This window comes from Diadema antillarum, unplaced genomic scaffold (assembly GCF_040938485.1).
Source record: "Diadema antillarum isolate AM-2024a unplaced genomic scaffold, OU_Dant_1.0 seq00000746_RagTag, whole genome shotgun sequence".
Classification (NCBI taxonomy): domain Eukaryota; kingdom Metazoa; phylum Echinodermata; class Echinoidea; order Diadematoida; family Diadematidae; genus Diadema; species Diadema antillarum.
The window spans coordinates 409,067-431,013 of record NW_027271643.1 but is presented as its reverse complement, the minus strand read 5'-3'; the positions used below and the strand labels follow the sequence as shown (position 1 = coordinate 431,013).

Below are 21,947 nucleotides of genomic sequence, written 5' to 3'. Positions count from 1 at the left end.
GCTACAATCAGGGGCTTCCACCTCCCTGCTACAATGTTGCGCAATGTGATGTAGAATGTACACCTTTGTACGTTACGCTTCGTTATATCAAAGCTAGATCATTGATTTTGCAGTGTTGCTTTACATACTAGTCTATATATATATATATATATATATATATATATATATATATATATATAATGTCTTGCATTGCCAATAAAAAGACTTGACCTGGGTTAATTCCTAACTTTTCCATGTATATAATATACACACACACAAACAAACACGCACAATTAGTTTAGGGGATGCTCTAAAGTGCAGATTTTGGACGTCCTTTCAACGCTTGGTCACTTCGACGCCACCTCGCTGGTCATACCTCCCCCAGTCATGAACATAAACCCACACCCTTGACTACCAGTGGCGGATCCAGGGGTGGGGCGCACCGGGCGTCCCCCCCCCCTTTAATTTTCAAAGCGAAAAAAAAAATAGCTGCAAACGGCAGTTTGTGGACAGTAAATAATGTCAAATTTTCAAGCTTGCTCGCTCCTCTCGCTTGCATTTAGTCGTAATGCCATTCTCCTGGAGTTGCTGCCAGTAATTGCCGGCAGTTGCGCCTGGTGCGCCCCCCTTAATTTCCAAAGCGAAAAAATATACTTGAAGCTACAAACGGCAGTTTGGGGACTGTAAAATGTCAAAATTTTCAAGCTCGCTCGCTCCGTTCGCTCGCATTTAATCTGTATGCCATTCTTCTGATGTTGCTGCCAGTAATTGCCTGCAGTTGCGCCCGGTGCGCCCCCCCCCCCTTAATTAGTTTTTAGACTGTAAAATGTAAAATTTTCAAGCTCGCTCTCTTCACTCACTCGCATTCAATCTTTATGCCATTCTTCTGATGTTGCTGCCAGTAATTGCCGGCAGTTGCGCCTGGTGCGCCCCCCCTTAATTTCCAAAGCGAAAAAATATAGCTACAAACGGCAGTTTGGGGAATGTAAAATGTCAAAATTTTCAAGCTCGCTCGCTCCGTTCGCTCGCATTTAATCTTTATGCCATTCTTCTGATGTTGCTGCCAGTAATTGCCTGCAGTTGCGCCCGGTGCGCCCCCCCCCTTAATTTCCAAAGCGAAAAAATATGGCTAAGAACGGCAGTTTTTAGACTGTAAAATGTAAAATTTTCAAGCTCGCTCTCTTCGCTCGCTCGCATTTAATCTTTATGCCATTCTTCTGATGTTGCTGCCAGTACTTGCCTGCAGTTGCGCCCGTTGCGCCTCCCCCCTTAATTTCCAAAGCGAAAAATATGGCTAAGAACGGCAGTTTTTGGACTGTAAAATGCAAAATTTTCAAGCTCGCTCATTCCGCTCGCTCGAATGTAATCATTATGCTCTCTTGATATTGCTGCCAGTATTTGCCAGCAATTGCGCCCGATGCGCCCCCTTAAATTCTAAAGCGAAGAAATATAGCTACAAACGGCAGTTTGTTTGTTTTTTACTGTAAAATGTCAACAATTTCAAGCTCGCTCGCTCGCTCGCTCGCATTTAATTGTTACGCAATTCTCCTGATGTTGCTGCCAGCAATTGCCGGCAGTTGCGCCCGGTGCGCCCCCCCCCCCTCCTTTATTTCCAAAGCGAAAAAATATGGCTCCAAAAGGCAGTTTTTAGATTGTAAAATGTCAAAATTTTCAAGCTCGCTCTCTTCGCTCGCTCGCATTTAATTGTTATGCCATTCACCTGATGTTGCTGCCAGTAAAATTGCCAGCAGTTGCGCCCGGTGCGCCCCCCCCCCCTTAATTTCCAAAGCAAAAAAAAAATATGGCTACAAATGGCAGTTTTTGGACTGTAAAATGTCAAAATTTTCAAGCTCGCTCGCTCGCTCGCTCGCATTTAATTGTTATGCAATTCTCCTGATGTTGCTGCCAGTAATTACCGACAGTTGCGCCCCGTTGCGCCCCCACCCCTCCTTTATTTCCAAAGCGAAGAAATATGGCTCCAAACGGCAGTTTTTGGACTGTAAAATGTCAAAAATTTTCAAGCTCGCTCTCTTCGCTCGCTCGCATTTAATTGCTATGCCATTCACCTGATGTTGCTGCCAGTAATTGCCAGCAGTTGCGCCCGGTGCGCCCCCCTTAATTTCCAAAGCAAATAGATATGGCTACAAACGGCAGTTTTTGGACTGTAATGTCAAAATTTTCAAGCTCGCTCGCTCCCCTCGGTCGCATTTAATTGTTATGCAATTCTCCTGATGTTGCTACCAGTAATTACCGGCAGTTGCACCCGTTGCGCCCCCCCCCCCCCCCCCACGCCTCCTTTACTTCCAAAGCGAAAAAATATGGCTCCAAATGGCAGTTTTGGGACTGTAAAATGTCAAAATTTCCAAACTCGCTCTCTTTGCTCGCTCGCATTTAATTACTATGCAGTTTACCTGATGTTGCTGCCAGTAATTGCCAGCAGTTGCGCCCGGTGCGCCCCCCTTAATTTACAAAGCAAAAAAATATGGCTACAAACGGCAGTTTTTGGACTGTAAAATGTCAAAATTTTCAAGCTCGCTCGCTCCCCTCGCTCGCATGTAGTCGTCATGCCATTCTCCTGATATCGCTGCCAGTAATTTGTCGTTTCACACCGTCATTCCATAATCCATTTATAGGGGGTATACCCTAACCCTTTCCCCGCTTGGTTTCCCTCAAAAAACAGTAAAAGTCTAGGGATTGAGAGCTTCCTATATTCCAAATGTCTGTCCAAAAAATCTCGTAAACATTTAGTGTCAAAACGCACCCCCCTTGAAAAAAAGCTGGTGACGCCCCTGCTAGTATGTGAAGACAAAGTTGTGCGTAAATTGTTTCATAAAGCTGTTCGTATATCAAGTTACGAACAACTTACGAGCGACTGGTGATCACTTTTCGATTGCTATAGTTATTAGAATTTCAATAATTCAGCACAAGAACTGATCACCAGTCGGTCGAAAGTTGTTGGTGACTTTACGAACAGCTTTATGAAACACCCACGAATTCTCGGGCGTGTGCGACGGGCTTTCCATGGTAGTATCGCGTCTCTGGCAGTGCTCCCTCCGTGATCCACACAGTGCATGCCTGCGAGGAGTGTACGTACGTACCAAAGAGTATAGAAGCGCACGCGTGCTCGTACGCTTATACCATGGCTCTACTCTGTTAGTAGCTCCATGCTTTATGCGTAGTACCTTACCCACATATACAATACGGAGGTGGTGTACGTGTTTGTCAATTCGTAACCTACTGCATTGGCGTGGCAGCGCAGCGACAGGCTCACAAATACGACTTCTGAAGACCTTTGCGTGAGACTGACGGTTTGATTAGTTTGGAGTTCGAGTACCAGGTGGGTATTAGTCTGTAAACGCAGGCATGCCTAAACACAGATGTTTGGGTTTTTAGAACAAAATTTCATGTGTGTAGTCGTGGTGCTGTTAGTGTTAGTGACTACAATGTATAATAAACGTTAGGGTCTATCAGTAGTATCACTCTTATGTGTTCAGTAGTGTCTGGGGACATGCCCATCGTATCACCACAGCTCAGGCCCTATACGTGTACGAAGCTGTTGTAGTGCGTAGACCGTACGTTTAAATGTCAGGAGTATCAGGAAGGAAGTTGCGAAGTTTTTAACGTTAGACCGCGTTTCCTGAATGGACAAGGTGTGAGCCATATCATGATTTGCTATGTAATTACTAGGAAGGCTAAGTTCCAAAGAACCTACTTTAAGAGTTGACGTTGACTAAGAGGGCTTAGCGTTACTCTGGTGATTTGCTTCTGCCAAATCTGGGCGAGATGCGGGCGCCATACTTTAATGCGTAGCTAACACCACGACCAGTAGAGGGCGTATTTTACAGTGCTATATAGCGGTGATTCCTGTCCCCCTTTCCTGTCCCGTAAATATTCCCTGTCCCCCTTTCCTGTCCCGTAAATATTCAATATTGAATGATGCGCCTTTAAGCACCACCAACAACAACAACCCTTTCATTTCACCTTTTTTTATAGGGGGCATGCAGGGGAAGAAATATAACGTTACTTAGCCTGGACCTTGTTTTGTCATACAGAAGTATCATTCCTGTTTAATCATGAAATGTAACTGAAGAGAAGTCATTTATTTTCCAATATGTAGTCCCACAATTACACATCACAAGCTTGACTTTGACCTAATTTCACTGAGTTATGCTGACCGTGTTATAACAATAGGGTTTCCCTGTGCAGATGTGTGCACAGTGAAAAATGTGTTTTTAAGCAAGATTATAAGTTTAAAAGATGGTTTTCCTTTGTTATAAGAATTGTTTAGATTGCAGGAACAGTAAAATAATTTTACAAAGATTTGTATAAAAAATTTGGGTGTTGTGCCTCATATTCCTCTCAAGTACCGGTATGTATTTTCAGAATGTGTGTACCTCACATTATTAGTGGTCTGTCCTTAACACAAGGTCCTCAGGACCAGAAAAATGTGCTTGTTATAATGAAACCTTGTTATATCAGGGTTACAAAAATAATACAATACAAATTGAAATTACAATCTAGGACCACAAAAAAATTACCTTGTTATAGTGAACTTCGTCGTATCAGTGATAATTGTAGAGAGTTCACTGTATAGCCTATACAGGTATTGTTGTAACGTTTGTATTTTTCCTTTCTTTTCTTTCTGCAGGTACTGGTTGCTTTGGAAGGAGATTTATGTTGGTCTTTGTTGAAAGTACGTTTGTGTTTGTGTTTGTTATTTGTTGAATCATCTTCATCCTACATTTCATCTCATACCATTTCACCTTCATCCTTGAATATTCAGTGAATATTCACTGAGATTACATCTGGAAATTCATCCTGGAATTCACGAACTCATCCCTGAAATATCTGAAATATACCTGAAATACCTGAACTTTACCTGAAATACCTTAACTTGAACTTTACCTGAAATACCTTAACTTGAACTTGAAGAAAGCTGAGAACAGAGAACTTCTGAGTGCATGAGAATAAGACAGTATCAGAAGGAGAGAAAGTTTCAGAATCAGAGGCAGAAAGGGTTAGAGTCAAAGAGAAAAAGAGTGAAATCAAAGAGAGGAAGAGTGAGAGTTGACGAAAAAGGAGTAAAAATTAAGCAGAATAACAGAGTTTTAAAGAGTGTTTGAATGAAAGAGTGCATTCTTTAAAAGGATAGTTAAAAACTGGAAAGAGGATTGTCCTAGAGAAGGCGAGAAGTTTGCTGGAAACTTGAAAATAGAAACAGTTAATTTGAGAAAAGGTGTTTAAGAGTCCAGATTACACTGAAAGATTATTAAAGAGTGCCGTCATAAGACGAAAGCATTATAGTGTTGTAAACTAATTGGGGTAGACAAAATTTGCACCTTCAAGGATTATTTGATATTTGATATATTCTGCATTGAAAGTTGCTGCAAATAAATCAACTACAGTTGGCAAGAGCTAATAGCTAGGAGTTGAAATTTTGAAGGAATTGTTAAAAGTGTGAGAAACAATTTATGAGGTGAGGCGAGAAGTATACTAAAAATTTTATGTAAAAATATTTTTTGGTATCTTGAGTCTTGAATTTTCGTTAATTGTTAATAGGATAAAAGAATAATTGAAGAGCGCCATCTTCAGATAAAAGCATTTTAGTCATAGTAAATGAAGGGAGAGACGTTAATATTGCACCTTAAAGGGCTATTTATAAATATTGGGTTGTGAAAACAAAAGCACAATTAGTAAAAGACATACCTTTATTGCAAAAGGAGTCATCTCAAAACAGAAACATTACTGTTTCTTTAATTGTCAGTGAAGACAAAGAATAATTGGTGAAATTGAAATTTTTGTTGCGAAAGACCCTACCCTAAGAGAAAAACATATAAGGGAGACCGATTATTGTGCAGTTAAGGCAAAAGCATAATTGGTAAAATTGTAACCTTTTTTACAAAGAGCATAATCTCGAGATAAAGGCATAATTTAGTCAAATCAAATGTCAGAGAATTGAAGCTGAAATTTCTGTTGGCAGATATCGTAAAAGGAAATTGGCATAGCTTTTCTATAAAGTAGGAATTGAAGCACGTAACAGACAAAGAGTGCCACCTGTTGCTAGAAACAAGCAAACATTGTAGAAATATCCCCACCTGTTGGTAGAAACATTATATGGATCGGTGTTGCAGCTTACTGCTGGAATTTGTATTGCAGTGAAATATAGTACATGTACTGTACACATGTATTAGTGCAACTTTCAAAGCTATTCAATCCGACAATTTTGTTACCAATCGCAGTACTAGTGGAGTAGGTGTGATTCATAAAAGTATAGTGATTCAAGGAATATAACTGTGTTGATTGACAGTTGATTGATATACATTTATTTAGTAATAGGTACCATTATACTTTCAAAGATTCGAAAGCCCTGTAGTTTGACAATGGAAGCAAGTGAATTCAAGATTGTTATTGGTGATATCCTAGATATCCTCCATAGTTGTGACTTGATGAGAAATGTAGAGGTCAGTGAATGTGATGCATGTTGCAGTGTGATCAATGAAAATGAAAGCAGAGTACCATGTGAGGATTGTGGCAAGCAGTTTCATGTGATGTGTACAGGAACTATTTCTCATGAGGCTAGAATGTGTGATGCAAGGTTGATTTGGATATGTTCAGCATGTGGAAGCAATAATATTGCCCATCGCATCTTTGACAAAATTGGCATTCCTTGTCATTTCAATAGATACGAACTTCTCGAAGACCTTGGTGATGAAGATTTTCATGTTGATGTTTCACTTACATCACGCAAGAGCAACCAGAGAAAGAAACCAACGAAGATGAGACTGAAAAAGAGGTATGTGAGAAGAAAGAACAAACGTGGTGTTCTAGAAATGACAAATGTGTGTGTGGAGGAAAGAGCAAATTGTGACAGAGATGAATCAGATCCGACATTCATCTCAAATCTCACTAGGAGGCAATTTGAACCATTAGAAACTGCAGTTGATGATGGTTGGACAACTGTGAAATCAAGGAAGACAAAAGTGATTGAGAAGGCCAAACTGACAACATCCCAAACAATGACTAACAATCCTAAGACCAAGACCAATAACAAGAGCACAGTGAGATCAGTAAATGGTGTGATTCTCCAACCTGGCGTGACCTACATTGGCAAAGCAATGAAAGGCTACTATCTTGAAAAACAGAGAAGAGCCAAGACCAGCAAAGGCAAAAAATCAAAAGTAGAAACAAGGCAAGAAGAACATGGTGAACTCGTGAAGCGAAATATGAATCGAAACTTGGACACAGAACGAAATGATAGTCTGCAGGTGTATACTGAATCTGTATTGAATGTATATTCAAAGTGTGTTCAGTCACCTCATGTTATGGCAAAATACTCTGAGCAAATCTATGCAAAAACACAGAGAAGTTGGGCTGATGTGGCTAAAAGCACTCCGAATATGACTAATGGATGTTTCGTACTGAGTGGTGATCAGGCTACATGTGTCTCTGTCCTTTCCACAGACATTGAAAAAGAAGTTTGGAATGTAAACAGGCTCTATGGAGGTGGAAATGCACGGCAACCAAGAAAGAAAGGTCGTTTCACGAAGATCCGCAACAAACAAAGTGTGCCAGTGGTTAAAAATGCTGACTCACAGGTGCGTAACAATGAAAAGGTGAAACATGACATTTTTGAAGGAGAACATGCAGCAAAGAATGAAAAGTTGTGTAAGAATGAAATATCTGACCGTGAGGACAGTAATTCCACAAATAGAGACAACACAGGCTCGAATGATATGTCCAAAGTGAAGTGTGACAGAATCCACGATATGCATGAACTAAACCCATGTTACAGCGAAACAAAAGATGTTGAAGGTGACAGTCAAATATCAGTGAATGAATTGTTCTCTGTGAATTCTACTACAAATGTAAATGTTCACTCTCCGTGTCACAAACCTGTTTCAGGTATGCAAAACATGTGTGTTCAAGTTTGTAATGAATCAATATTCCTGCCTGAACGTGAAAAAACTATTAATCCATCTGATTGCATAGTAATGAATGCTGGTTCTGCAAATAGTGTTGACCACCATAATTCATATGATGTTCAAGAATCGTCTGTACTTATATTAGATGGTGAACCAGCTGCAAATGATTTAGAGACTGAAGAACGTGTCTGTAAGCCTGTTTCTCTTTCAGATTCAGAATATGATAGAAGGCAATCATATCCTCTGACTAAAACAATCGCACAAGGAAATTTTAATCAAGGTGATCAACGATTTGGTTATACTGCTGGCAAACAATGTGCATGTAATTCTATTGTGGCAGTTCTCTACATTCAAACAAAGAATGGAATCGAAATGAGACCTCGTGATCTTGATCAGATTCTGACACTTGGGAATGAGTTGTATTATTACATAAAGAAGGATTCACAACTGAATGAAGAGCTTGTAATGATAGATGAATTACCGAAGGAACTTCATATTCTGGATGAAAAATTTCAAATAACCTATGGTGAATCGAAATATGGAGTGTTGGAAGGAGATCAAAACAATTTGTCAAATTTTGGTGCTTTGCCATTGAGTCAAGCATTAGAACAAGAACTGTGCCGATATGATGCATGTCTTATGAATTTTGCTGAGAGTACATTTGCAATCATTAGGCATCACAGTGGTTATTATGTGTTTGATTCTCATTCCAGAAGTCATGATGGATACTTGGTACAAGATGGATGCAGTGTCTTGCTTAGCATTTCATCATGGCAAGGTATACAGGTACACTGTTTGAATTTGGCAAAATCTATGGCATGTGATTTACGTACTACTCAGTTTGAATTAACCGGTCTGGCAGTAGAATTCAATTCTAAGAAAAATGTATTGACAACTAGTGGCTCTAAGAGATCAAAGACCCTAAATACTGCGTGTGGGAATATAAATGATCAAAACAGCGACTATTCGCAACATTGTCATCATATTGAAAGAAATCTGAGTTATAGTGATGAGACTCAAAATGTAACAATAAAGGAAACCAGAGTTAATGTAAGCAGTGATGACTATGGAAGTGAGAATGAAGTTGAATTTGTTTCACTTGAAAAGACAACACAAAGAAGAGATAGAAACTTCAAATTTGCACCAATTACATGTGTAGACAAGCAGTGTTTGTGCAATAGATTAAATGTCAATTACTGTGGCGCAGCCAGTGAACCAGTGGAAGATACAAATGAAAATTTGTGTATGAGGAAACCTGTAAATATCAAGAGAGTTATGGGTGATGGCAACTGCTTTTACAGAAGTATTTCTCATGTAGTTACTGGCAGTGAAGGAAACCATTTCATGCTCAGGAAATCCAATGTGGCACATTTACTGGAAACGGGTGATTTATTTAAAAATTTAATTAACACAGTGAAATATCAGAATGTCAGGGACTTTGTACTTCAAGAGAAATTGACGGATTTAGGAACATGGGCTGGTCACACTGATATTAGTTCAATGGCACATATGCTAGATTGTGATATATATGTGTATGATGATCGTACAAAAAATTGGCAAATTTTGTCTGCAAGGAAACCGGGGTACTATAACAAGGTAACAACTGAAAGAGGCATATATATTGTGTTCACTGGAAGCAATCATTTTGATGTAGTTGAAAGTGTAACTGCTGTTCAGTCTAGTACTTTGGATGAAAAATTAAGTGTGTTTCATGTGAATTCAGATGCAAATGTGGAAAGTAAAAAAGAAAGTCATCATGAATCATCTAAGGGTACCGAAAACTTGACATTGAAGAAAGGCAGTGTTAGAGTGAAGAAAATGATGTCCAAACAAATAATGGTGTCAAACTTGCAAGAGACACAAATTCCATTACAAAACACATGTCAACAGACAGTAGTCGATGTTGATGCATCCGAGGTGAAGCAAGTGGGAGAAATTAAAAAGATTAATCTCATGTACACACCTGTGAATAAATTTGACAGAGAGAAGTTTTGTTGCAAATTAGGCATAAAGGTTAATGACAAATGTAGCAGTAATGATGTGCCAAAAGATATGGTGGAAAATGGTAATATTACTGTCCTGTCACAACCATTAACTATCTATAAAATTAGTGGTGATGGAAATTGCTTTTACAGAGCTATGTCATATGTCACATGTGGCAAGGAAGATTCACACCGTGATGTTCGAAAAGCAACAGTTATGCATATTTTACAAAACAAGCAAGATTATGTAAGCCTTTTAAAATCAGGATACACAGATGTTGTAAAATACATTGCAAAGGAAAGAGTATTCAACAATGGCACATGGGCTACAGAATTGGAAATAATGGCCTTATCAAATCTACTAGATACTGATATTTATACATATGAAGAAAACTGTTCAAAATGGAAATTATTTGGTGCAAGCAAACTTCAGTTTGGAATTGTTACATCACAAAGAGGTGTTTACTTGCAACACACAAATGGCAATCATTACGATGTTGTAGAGTCTGTATGTCCAAGGATCCAAACATTAAGTTCATGCCAAAACTTGTCAAGACCACAAAACATTACCGCTATGGAAACGCCTGTGACAAGAAAGAGAAGACTCACAACTGAGAGAAAAGTTACGAAACAAGTCGGTGATTGTCAAATAAATGTATTGAACAATGAAGTTTTAGAGGATGACATTGAACGTGCTGTTAAAATGAGTAGGGATACTGAAGAATCTGAAGAAGTTGAAACTACAAGGCAAACTACAAAAAGGAGAAAACAAAGAAAAAAAAGTAATGCAAATATTACCAGACGAAAAAATAGAGATCGAATGAGAGCACAGAGAGAAAAGAAAAAAAATGAGCAAAGACAGTTAGAAATAGAATGTTTATCAGATGTTCAGCCTTTTCTATTCCGCAAACTAAAAAATGCAGCTGCAAAGAAAGTAAAATATCAAACAGATGAACCTTACCGGTTCGAAAAGAGAAGAGAAATTAAGGAGAGACAAAGAAACAGGTACTTGTTCGATCCTACTTACAGAGAAAATGTCAAGAGAGCAATGAGCAGAAAGATGAGAGCTAGATATCAACGCAATGCTTTATTAAGAGAAAAAATCAAGAAAATGATGAGGACAAAGATGAAAGCTAGATACCAAAATGATGCTTCATTTCGAGAAAAAATTAAGAAAAGGATGAGAACAAAGATGAAAGCCAAATATCAAAACAGTGCTTCATTCAGAAAAAGGCTGAAGACAATGAGGAAAGTAAACTATGGGTGCAATGTTCTACATAGAGAAAGGCTTAAGAAAATGAGGAAAGCTAGATATCAAAACAATGCTTTATTCAGAGAGAGGCGTAAGAAAATTATGAGGAAAGTTTCAAACATTAAGTACAAGACAAATTTTTTGTACAGACAGCAGGTTGCAATGAGAAACATGAAACGAAAAAAACAAGAAAAAATGAATATGAGAAATTGTGACCATGTTTTGAAAAAATTTAGGGAAATTGTTTCACACGGCCCTGAATATGTATGTTGCGTATGTTTGAAATTATTATTCAAGAATCAAGTATTGAAGTGTACAAAAGCAAAATATAACGATTTGAGGTGCTTAAAGGAGGAGTATTTACATACATGCAGCGATGACTGTGATATTGACTGTCAAATAGTAAAGTCATCAAGAAATTTTTTATGGGTTTGTTACACTTGCCACAGGAAATTATTAGCTGGTAATATGCCTGCTGAAGCTAGCAGAAATAATTTAGAATTACGTGCTATTCCTGCGGAACTTGGAAATCTGAATCAGTTGGAAACACATTTGATTGCACTAAACATTCCATTTATGAAAGTTTTGAATTTGCCTAAAGGAGGACAATATGGAGTGCATGGCCCAACAGTTTGTGTACCTTCACGCACAAATGAAACTGTAAAGATATTACCTCGACCGGAGACTGATGATCAATTAATTCGCGTAAAGCTAAAGAGGAAACTGTCATATAAAGGACATTATGAATATCAGTTTGTCAAGAAAAACAATGTCCTAGCTGCATTGGAATATTTGAAAAAGAATAATAAGTGGTATTCTGATATTGCTATTGATAGCGAATGGGACTCTGATTTATCAGACAAAAATAGTAAAACAGCTTGTGGTAAACTATTTGATTTAAGTGAAACTAATGATGATGATGATGATATAGAGGATGATCAAGATGGACGATTACAAGGCATTCAGTTGGGCACATGTTTGCAGAAGGTCGATATGAGACAAGAAGTGCTTGATCAGTTTTTTGATGATATTATATGCTGTGCTCCTTGTGAAAAGAATAGTCCTGTGTCACTATTGATGGATGAGAGTAATGAGGCAAAATGTTTTCCTGCTCTGTTTCCAACAGGCCAGCCAACATTTCATGATACCAGGTACATTAAAGTAACACTTGGTCGTTATTTGCATAATCGTTTGATGCATGTAGACAACAGATTTGCAAAAAATACAGAATATATTTTCTATGCTCAGTGTATTTATGAACTGCAACAAATACTTTCTAGTGTTTCTATAGCTGTCAGAAAAAGCTCAGAGAAAATAGATAATTCCACATTGATGCGATGTTCAGATCTAAAGGATGCAAGAAAACTTCATGAGATACTGGATTCGAATAAAGGATATAAATTTCTGAAACAAATACGAGGAACACCTCCATACTGGCAATCTACACAGAAAGATGTATTAGCAATGGTTAGACAACTTGGAAAGCCTACATGGTTTGCATCATTTTCATCAGCTGAAATGAGATGGCCTGAAGTTATTAACACATTGCTAAATCAACAAGGTGATGGGAGAAAAGCAAGTGATCTGGATTGGACAGATAAGTGTAATTTATTAAAATCAAATCCAGTGACAGTAGCTCGTATGTTTGATAAACGCTTTCATGCATTTTTGAACAGAGTGATTCTTTCTGAGGCAGAACCTATTGGCAAGATAATTGACTATTTTTACAGGATTGAATTTCAACAGAGAGGATCTCCACATACACACTGTTTATTCTGGGTTGAAAATGCACCTAATTTGGGTGTCGAGAAAGATGAAACTGTCATAGATTTTATTGATAAGTATATTTCATGCAACATTCCATGTGAGGATGAAGATGAAGAACTGTATGAAATAGTGAAGAATGTTCAGCTTCACTCAAAGAAACATTCAAAATCATGCAAGAAAAAGGGAACCTCCTGTAGATTTAATTTTCCAAGACCACCTTCTGAGAAAACATTTGTTGTGAAGCCTGATGATAATCCAGAAGTTACAGATGAGGCTCAAGATGTTCTGTCTGCAGTAAAGAATTCATCATGTGTGGAAGGCAAATATGATAATGCTAGGCAGCTCTTTGAAGCTCTTGGGATGTCTCAAAAGGAATTTGAAGATGCCTATAATGCTGTAGCTACAAAAGAAGATGTAGTCATGAAAAGAGATCCAAAAGATATATGGGTTAATCAATATAATTCATTCTTACTCAGAGCTTGGAATGCCAATATGGATTTGCAGTATATAACAAATGAGTATGCCTGCATTGTTTATGTTGTGTCATACATGTCAAAAGCAGAAAGAGAAATGAGTTTGCTCTTGAAAAATGCTGAAAGTGAAATGAGAGAGGGCAATGAAGATGCTCGAAAGAGTATGAAAGAAATAGGACATGTGTATATGCAAAACCGTGAAGTTTCAGCACAAGAAAGTGTGTATCGTGTTTGTGGCCTGAGATTGAAAGAGTGCTCAAGAAAAGTAGAGTTTATACCTGTTGGACCAAACCCTGTGAGAATGAGTCTACCACTGAGTGTTATTCAAAGCAGACGAGACGATGATGATAGGAGCCCATGGATGCCAAGCAGAATTGATAAATATAAAGCCCGACCTGATGGTTTTGAATTTGAAAATATGTGTTTAGCCACATTTTGTTCAAAGTATAGACTACTCAGTGAATCTGATATAAAGGGTAAGAAACAGAAACAGAGTGTGTTTAAATTGAGAGATCAGCTGGGCTATATACAAAAAAGAACAAGAACCAATGATGCTGTAGTGAGATACCCTCGTTTTTCACCGACTGTAACCCCAGAAAAATATTATCAGAGTATATTGCAACTATTTTTGCCATATCGTACTGATAAACAGTTAAAACCTGACCAATTTTTGACATATGAGGAATTTTATCAAAATGGATCTGTTCGAATGTTTAATAAGAATTTGGAAAGTGTCAAAAGTATTGCCAATGAAAATCTCAGGCAGTATGAAAAAAACGCTGATACAATTGATCAGGCACAAGAATATCTTGAGAAATTTGGTGCACAAGAAGATGCATGGGGATTACTCTGTCCAGAAACAGAAGTTGAAAGACATGAAACAGCTAAAATCCATGTAGAAGTTGAAGATGCTGACAATGAGTTTAGAATCCCAGATCTTGAATCTAAATCTCAGGAGAAAGAGTCATATGGCATAGAATTTCGATCATGTAGCATTTCGAGAGAAGACAGTAATGTCTTATTAAGAACTTTAAACAGCAAGCAGCAAAAAGTGTTCTACAAAATACGACAATGGTGTCTTGACAGAGTTAATGGAAAAGAAGCCACACCGTTTCAGATATTTGTGACAGGTGGTGCTGGAACAGGAAAAAGTCATCTGGTGAAATGCATATGTAATGAAGGGACAAGAATTCTAGGTAAAATGATGCATAATCCAGATGATCTTTCAATTATGAAAGTAGCTCCAACTGGAATTGCAGCCTACAATATTGATGGTAGTACTATTCATAATGCACTGTCCATACCCATTTCTGCTTCATTACCTTATCAACCCCTTGGAGAAGAAAAGATAAGTCATTTACGTACTCAGCTGGGCCAATTACAGATACTAATAATTGATGAAATATCCATGGTTGATCAGAAGCTACTGTGGTATGTACATGGACGTTTAAGGCAAATAAAGCAGACGCGTGATGATGCTCCATTTGGAAAGGTTTCAGTTATTGCAGTTGGAGATTTTTATCAGTTACCCCCAGTAAAAGGTACTCCTTTGTATAAAGATACATTGCAAAGTTCTTTATGGACAGACAACTTCTCTATGATTAACTTGGATGAAATAATGAGACAAAAGGATGATGCAGACTTTGCTGTTCTTTTGAACAAATTAAGGGTAAAAGAAAAGAAAGATGAATTATCAAGTGATGATTTTGCAGTTCTTCAATCATGCCAAACTGGAGAGCAATGTGAGGATGCACTGCATATATATTCTTCAAACAAACAAGTAAATGACTGGAATAAAATAATGCTTCACAAGAAATGCACAAATATCATCTGTCTTGATGCAGAAGATTTTGAACTTGGCGATAAGGGTAAAAACAAAGCATGTGACAAGCCACGGAGATGTACTAAAGCTTCTTTGCCAGCATATCTTTGGGTTGCTGAAAATTCTAGAGTGATGCTGATCAAAAATGTGAATGTGACCAAAGGTTTATCAAATGGCTGCATTGGCACTGTAACTGACTTAGTAAGAGTAAATGAAAATGCCAGACCCTCAAGTGTGCTTGTGAAATTTGACAATGAAAAAGTAGGAACACAGTCAATAGAAATGCAACAGGAATCAATTGGGAAAAAATATACGAGGAAACAATTTCCCTTGAAATTAGCATATGCATGCACAATACATAAAGTACAGGGCATGACAATGGAAAAAGCTGTTGTTTCTCTGAAAAATATATTTTTGCCCGGACAAGCATATGTTGCTCTGAGCCGTGTCACATCAATACGTGGACTAACTATTGAAGATTTTGATCCCAAAGTTATATATTGCAATCCAACTGTTAAAGAAAGTTTAGAAAACATGCCAACATTTGTTGATGAAAAGAGCTTTGATAATGATGTTTCTGTTGCGACTCTGAATATAATGCTACATAACATTCAAGGTCTTAAAGCACATTTCAAAGATATCCAATCAAACCTCCTATGTAGAAATTCTGATATTATTTGTTTAACTGAAACTTGGCTTAATGATGACATTTTTGATGTGAATTTAGATCATTTTAAAATGTACAATCAACCTCGGTCAAAATCTTATTCAGATGAAAGTCCCTTATTTTCGGCACTGAAAAATCAAGCACATGGTGGAGTTGCAGTGTACAGTAAAATCAAATCTATTAGTAGGCTGGATTTACATGTCAATAATCTAGAATATATTACATTTGCAGTAACTTGTCCTTCATGTCTCATTTCTGTGATATATAGACCTCCCAGATATGATAAGAAACAATTTTGTGAGAAACTGAAGAGACTACTCGTAGAATTGCAGCAGAGAAGTACGAAACGCATAGTTATTGGTGACTTCAATGAAAATCTCAGACAAGGTTCAAGTGATTCATGTGTGCATAAATTGATGTATTCTTACGGATATCAACAACATGTACTTGATGCTACAACAGAAGGTAATACATTGATTGATCATGTATATAGCACAGGTATAGACTCACTTCATGTTGAAGTTATTCCACTTTACTACAGTTACCATGAGGCTATCAGAATACAGTTCTGATGAGTGATGTCTTGAGTTTACGCAAAGTAATGTGGCACATATATTCAAATCAATTGATATTTATTTTCTTTTGTCATCATATTTCCTTTTGTAATACAGAATGAGGAAAATAAAAAAGTGTGAATAGGACAGAGCATACAGCAATTCAAAAACAAATGAGTAGAAGTGATACTTATGATCAATACTGAGGTGTTTGAAGTTAAAAAAAAAAATTGCAATGAGTAAAACATGTGAAGTATGGAGGGTTCCACTGGGAAGATTATGCTTGTGAATATGAAACAAGACTTCAACAAAAGTATGACTACTAGTACTACAGAAAACAGCGACATTATGAGACAGAAAGTGACAATTCAGTGATTATAGACTTCCTAAATATGACCCAAAAATAATGTGAGAAATTATGGAAATTAGTTGTTGAATTGCACCAAATAAGCACAAAAAGCATAGTTATTGGTGAATTTAATGAAATTCTCAGACAAGGTTCAAGTGATTTGCTTGGCATAATTTGATGTGTTCTTATGAATATCAACAACATGAAGTTGATGCTACAACAGAAGGTGGCACATTTATCGGTCATGTATGTAGTATAGGTATTAATGATCTCACCATTGAAGTTATTCGCCTTTACTACAGTTACCATGAAGCTATTTGAATACTGTTTCACTGAACTTGGTTTTACTAATAACATTAGATGTTTATTCAAGGTTTTTTTCACAATGCTGAAATCAAATGAAATATATTTTCATCTTTCATCATACATATTTTTATGATGTTATGGAGAATAGATGAAATATGATGAATGAAATGAACAGAATGTTCAACAGTAGTGAAACCTTATGATAATATTAAATTGTAATGAATACTGAAGTGATTGAAGTGAGGAAAACAGTGTGCCATGAGCAAAGTGTGCAAAGGGTGGAGAGATCCACTGAAGCGACCTTGATTGTGCACAGGAAACAAAACTTGGGCAACAATAAAAGTACTACATAACACATTGACATTATAAAGAAAAAATAAATAGACAACGACAAGAGCATGCAACAGAAACAATGATCTTTGATTGCTTGTTGAAAGAAATGTGGGCTTGCATGTCAAGAAGAAGGAAAAACACATAAATTGTGTAATTGCAAAAATGATTTAAAGGACTGTAATTATAATGTTACATGTATGTCAGCAATAGTGGTGATATTAAAAATTTATGAAGTGGTAATGCTGAATCTAGGTGAGAATTATCAACCCTTTTCACAAAGCAGTAGCTGAGCTGGTAGTTGCTCTTCTCTAAATATCATTGTTGGAAATGTAACTATAAAAGGAAGATACAAGTTCAGTATGGAACAGAAATAAAACAAAAGACAGAAAATGGAATTGAAATAGAATAGACAAAGAATAAAAATAGAACAGGCACAACAGAAATAAAACATAGCCCAGAAAATGACAGTGCAGAAAGGTAGATTTTGGCATAATAATCATTTTGAAAAATATTTTTTTTCAGAGAATTAAATGCTGATAATGATAAGTTTGTGTTACTATTTGATGAGCGTTTAGAGCTGAGGAAAATCAAATTGTAAATGCTGATGAAAGTGCTTTGAAATAAATGGAAAAAGTAGGAGTTGCATTTATATGTGCAAAACCCGATCAATAGGCATATGTTGTAATTGATAGAAATGAATATTTCACCAGAGAAGATAGAGTGAAATCCATGAGTGATCATGTATGTGGTGCAAGAATTGTATTTATTACGTAAACATTATGAGCTACATAGCACAAGTTTTGATTGATTTCATGCAAATTTATGAAAAATGTTTTGAGTTTTCAAACCCCTGTTTCTCAAACATTTGCTTTCATTGATTGATGTCATTGTTTCTCTTTAGCACCCATGGTAGTGAGAATAAAGCACTGGCCAAAATGAAAAAAGCATCAATTAGGTGTATTTCATCTAGGTGTTTATGGCTAACATCTTTATGTCTTTACATTTGCCTGGTGAATGATGAACTGGTCTGTGCTTGTGCCGCAATCATGTCCAGCCTTGTACCCAAGTGTTTCCACCGGTGAGTTTTATTTCTTTTTTGCTTTTTTTTCCCCCTACTTTTTGTCAGATTTGTATGCATTTAACTTTTCACACAACTTTTTGACAAAATCAGGCTCAATCATACTCAGTGTTCAAATTAAATTCTCACAATAATCTCTCCAGGTGTGTTTTTAAGCTGTATTAGCATAACCTGTAGAATTATGCATACACAGGTGTTTCTTCAGAATTATTTTTTTTTCCCCTGAAATGTTTGTAATATATGTTCTATCATCTAAAGTCTGTGATCTGAAACAGTTTGTTAATTCCATATTACATTTATGAAATGTTATTCACATATTCCTTATTCTTATAAATGTGACTGTACAAGTGTAGTTTTGTTCTGTCCAATTTACATCGTAGCTAAACATGATATACATCCAGAGAACTATGATGTATATGCTGTACTCCTGTAAGAGAAATAGGTGTATGTATTCATGAAAAGAAAGGTTAACATAAAAGGTGATGTGATGTTATGTGAAGTTGTGAATGTTTCAGTACAGTTGTGTTCGCAAGTTATGACTACAAGAAATTGGTTGTATCTGTCTAAAATATGTAAAACATAATGTAACTTTCTTCGTAACATTTGTGATAATGATATTTATGTTCTCCCATTCTAACAACACATATTTCAGTTCTTTCATTTTATCGATGTTAAAAGATAAGCAGTGTACTTCATTTGTAACAGTATGTTGTTTATGTATTTTAAAGCAGGGTCTTGACCAACAGAGAGAACACACCAGCTTTGCTTTGCAGCGTTGGTGTAGCACAGGGAGTAGAACTCTACTGGTTAAAGGCTCAAAACCAGTCAATTGGACCAGGTGTGGATCGCATCTATTTCAACTGTGTGGACAGCTGTCAATCTTGGATCAAACTTGGTTGACATGCAAGCACTTCATATCAGATGATAACAGATGAGCAACGTAATAGTTTCTCAGGACTTCCACTCTCTTCCATCTACAATAATTCTAAGCACAGTGAACAGTATGCATGATAAATGCAAAAGCAAAGGGTATAAATGTAATTGAAGTATTGTGGAATGATTTACGCAACATAAAATACCTCAATAATTATTAATTTTATGTTTATGTGGTGGTAATCAGATCATGTGTAGTATTGGAAGGTACGGTAAGTTAGCCATAGTGGCATGTTAAGCCACCGTCCCTGGAGACACTCAAGTGGTAACGTGTTAATGACCCATAGCATAATCATTTACACCACCATATTGTTTTCGTGATTGACACAGAAACGTCTTTGATTAAGGGCAAAACCAAAATGTAGACCATAAAAGTAGAAGTATGTGAAATGCAAATGTGCAGTATTTTTACATTTTTCCATTATGGATCAAAGCTATGACTTAGATATTAGATGATGATTGTGAGAAGCAAGTGTGGGTCTTTTTTTCTGTTTTATCCTTTGAATAATTGCAAAGATGCAAAGTTTAAAAAAAATTAACAACAAGATTTTCATGACTTAGTGTCTTTGCGCTCGCGCAAACGAGAAGGGTATTCCCCCTCCCACAGTAAGGAGCCTTTTTTAAATTTGTAGCTGTTAATAAAGGATCTGGTGCATAATTAAGTGACTATTGTTTGCTAATTTGGCATGATGAAGGGAAATACACCTTCAATTGCAAGCATCACTTCAATCCTTTTAGCTACACTCCTCATTTTTGGTTCAAGTTGCAATTTCACTTGATGTCTGAGAAAAATGGGTACTATGTGTGAAATCGTGAGACAGACCCTAAATGCATGAGTCTCACCATAATGAGAGACTTGGTCTGTAATTGATGCATATATTTTGTGTATGCACATATATGTAAACCTTCAGTAATGCTCTAGGTGTGGGGTTAGTTGAGGAAGACTCTATGACCCTGTTTACAGTGTGGGGCTGCACCATGCTGCGGCCAAGCCGTGGTTGAGCATAACCTCAATTGCGAGGCCAAGCCCCGCAATTTTGTTCCTTTACACTACTGGGCTCGGCCGCGCTTTTATTTCAAACCTTTTAATATTTTGTCATAGTGGCGCTCTACTTGTAAACAAACACAATTCGGTGTTGTCTGGTTTTCAGACCCTTTGCCAACTGAATTTCATGGCAACGAAATCACCGTTCGGGCAAAGGCCTTTTCTGAAGGGAAAGATCCTTTGCAGGACAAGATCACATTAAACTATGCTAGTTTTCGATGTTGAGGGGGTTAATATCCTGAATAGTGAAATAGTACAAGTACGGGGTTTGGAAACCAGAATAAAATTGGCAGCGCATTTGGCCCCATTTGCGTTTACACAGAGAAAAAGGCCAGGCTCAGCCGCGGCTTAGCCACCTCCAGAGCGAGGCCAAATGCAAGGCCAACTTTGGCCTTGCATTTGGCCTTTTGCACGTTTACACTGAAATGGAGGTTGGCTGGGCTATCGTTGAACTGCGGCCAAGCCTCGCATCGTAAACAGGGTCTATGTGGCAAATTGAGCTATGGCTCAACTTGCCCTAAAGACCTGCATTCATGTCCATGGTACAATTGAAAACATAGTTGAGACCATGGACAATTTGTATGGAGCACTAGGCGTGGTGTGGCCTATTTTGTTAGGAAATTAGTCATTTGTCAACGTAATGACCATTTCTTTAAAAAATGTTCATTTCATTCAACATTTTGAAACATTACAAAGTGACTGATTTTGTAATGAAATAGGCCATGCAATATTTAAGGCTCTATTCAAATAGTCCATGATTTCAATTTTACCATCTTCATAAATTTATGCCATAAAGTCTAGCACATTTTACTAAATATAATGCGTGTAATCACTTCATACTTTTAAATACTTCTGAGATATGAAACTAAAAAAAAGAAGTCCATTTGATTTATGTTGGATAGTAAAAAACAAAACAAAAAACAAAAACATGTTTTTTAAAGAGAGTTTCAAAACTTACACTGCTTCTCTGTGTGGGAGTAGCAAGTAAGCACTACATGTAGCTACCTCGAATTTTTCCAGAGGATTAATTGCAATGGCATGACACAAATTTCTGCAAGACACTCAGTTATTTCTGATGCATCATGCGAAAAACAAAATTGACCCATAATACCTTACATTCACCAAGTGCAGATAAAGTAAAATTTTAAACCATTTGAGGGTTTTCATGAAACAAGAATGGAATTTGTGTGTAGAATATGTTTCAGTGGTAATTCTAGATGCTGCATTTTTCTGGGGAAAAATATATTTGAAGAGGTTGCTTTGTCATATTTAGAATTGTTGAATATTGTCATTTGAATTGAATCAAATGATGGAAAAATCTTTTGTGTTATAAATTGTGCATTAGGAAATTTAGTGTCCATATAACATATTGTCAATGTGACTTGAAAGAAAATGATGGCCATGTTGAAAGTAGCTCTCATTGCTTATTCAATATTTTGTTTCATTGTAAGTGTAATCAATTCCAGCAGTATTGATGTTTTAGTT

The 21,947-nt window shown here is 37.0% G+C and overlaps 1 long non-coding RNA gene across 3 annotated transcripts; it reads left to right on the top strand.

The window, feature by feature from the left end:
- Positions 1 to 3,186: 3,186 nt before the first annotated feature.
- LOC139738489 (uncharacterized) lies at positions 3,187 to 21,593 on the top strand. Of its 3 annotated transcripts, none has more exons than XR_011711445.1 (7): positions 3,187 to 3,316; positions 4,628 to 4,672; positions 6,662 to 6,772; positions 7,441 to 7,574; positions 8,615 to 8,679; positions 18,461 to 18,484; positions 19,216 to 21,593. It is a non-coding gene; the product is annotated as an uncharacterized lncRNA (long non-coding RNA). The 3 variants fall into 3 exon arrangements; XR_011711446.1 differs by having other exon boundaries at positions 19,213 to 21,593; XR_011711444.1 differs by lacking the exons at positions 18,461 to 18,484; positions 19,216 to 21,593 and having other exon boundaries at positions 8,615 to 9,046.
- The last annotated feature ends 354 nt before the right edge of the window (positions 21,594 to 21,947 follow it).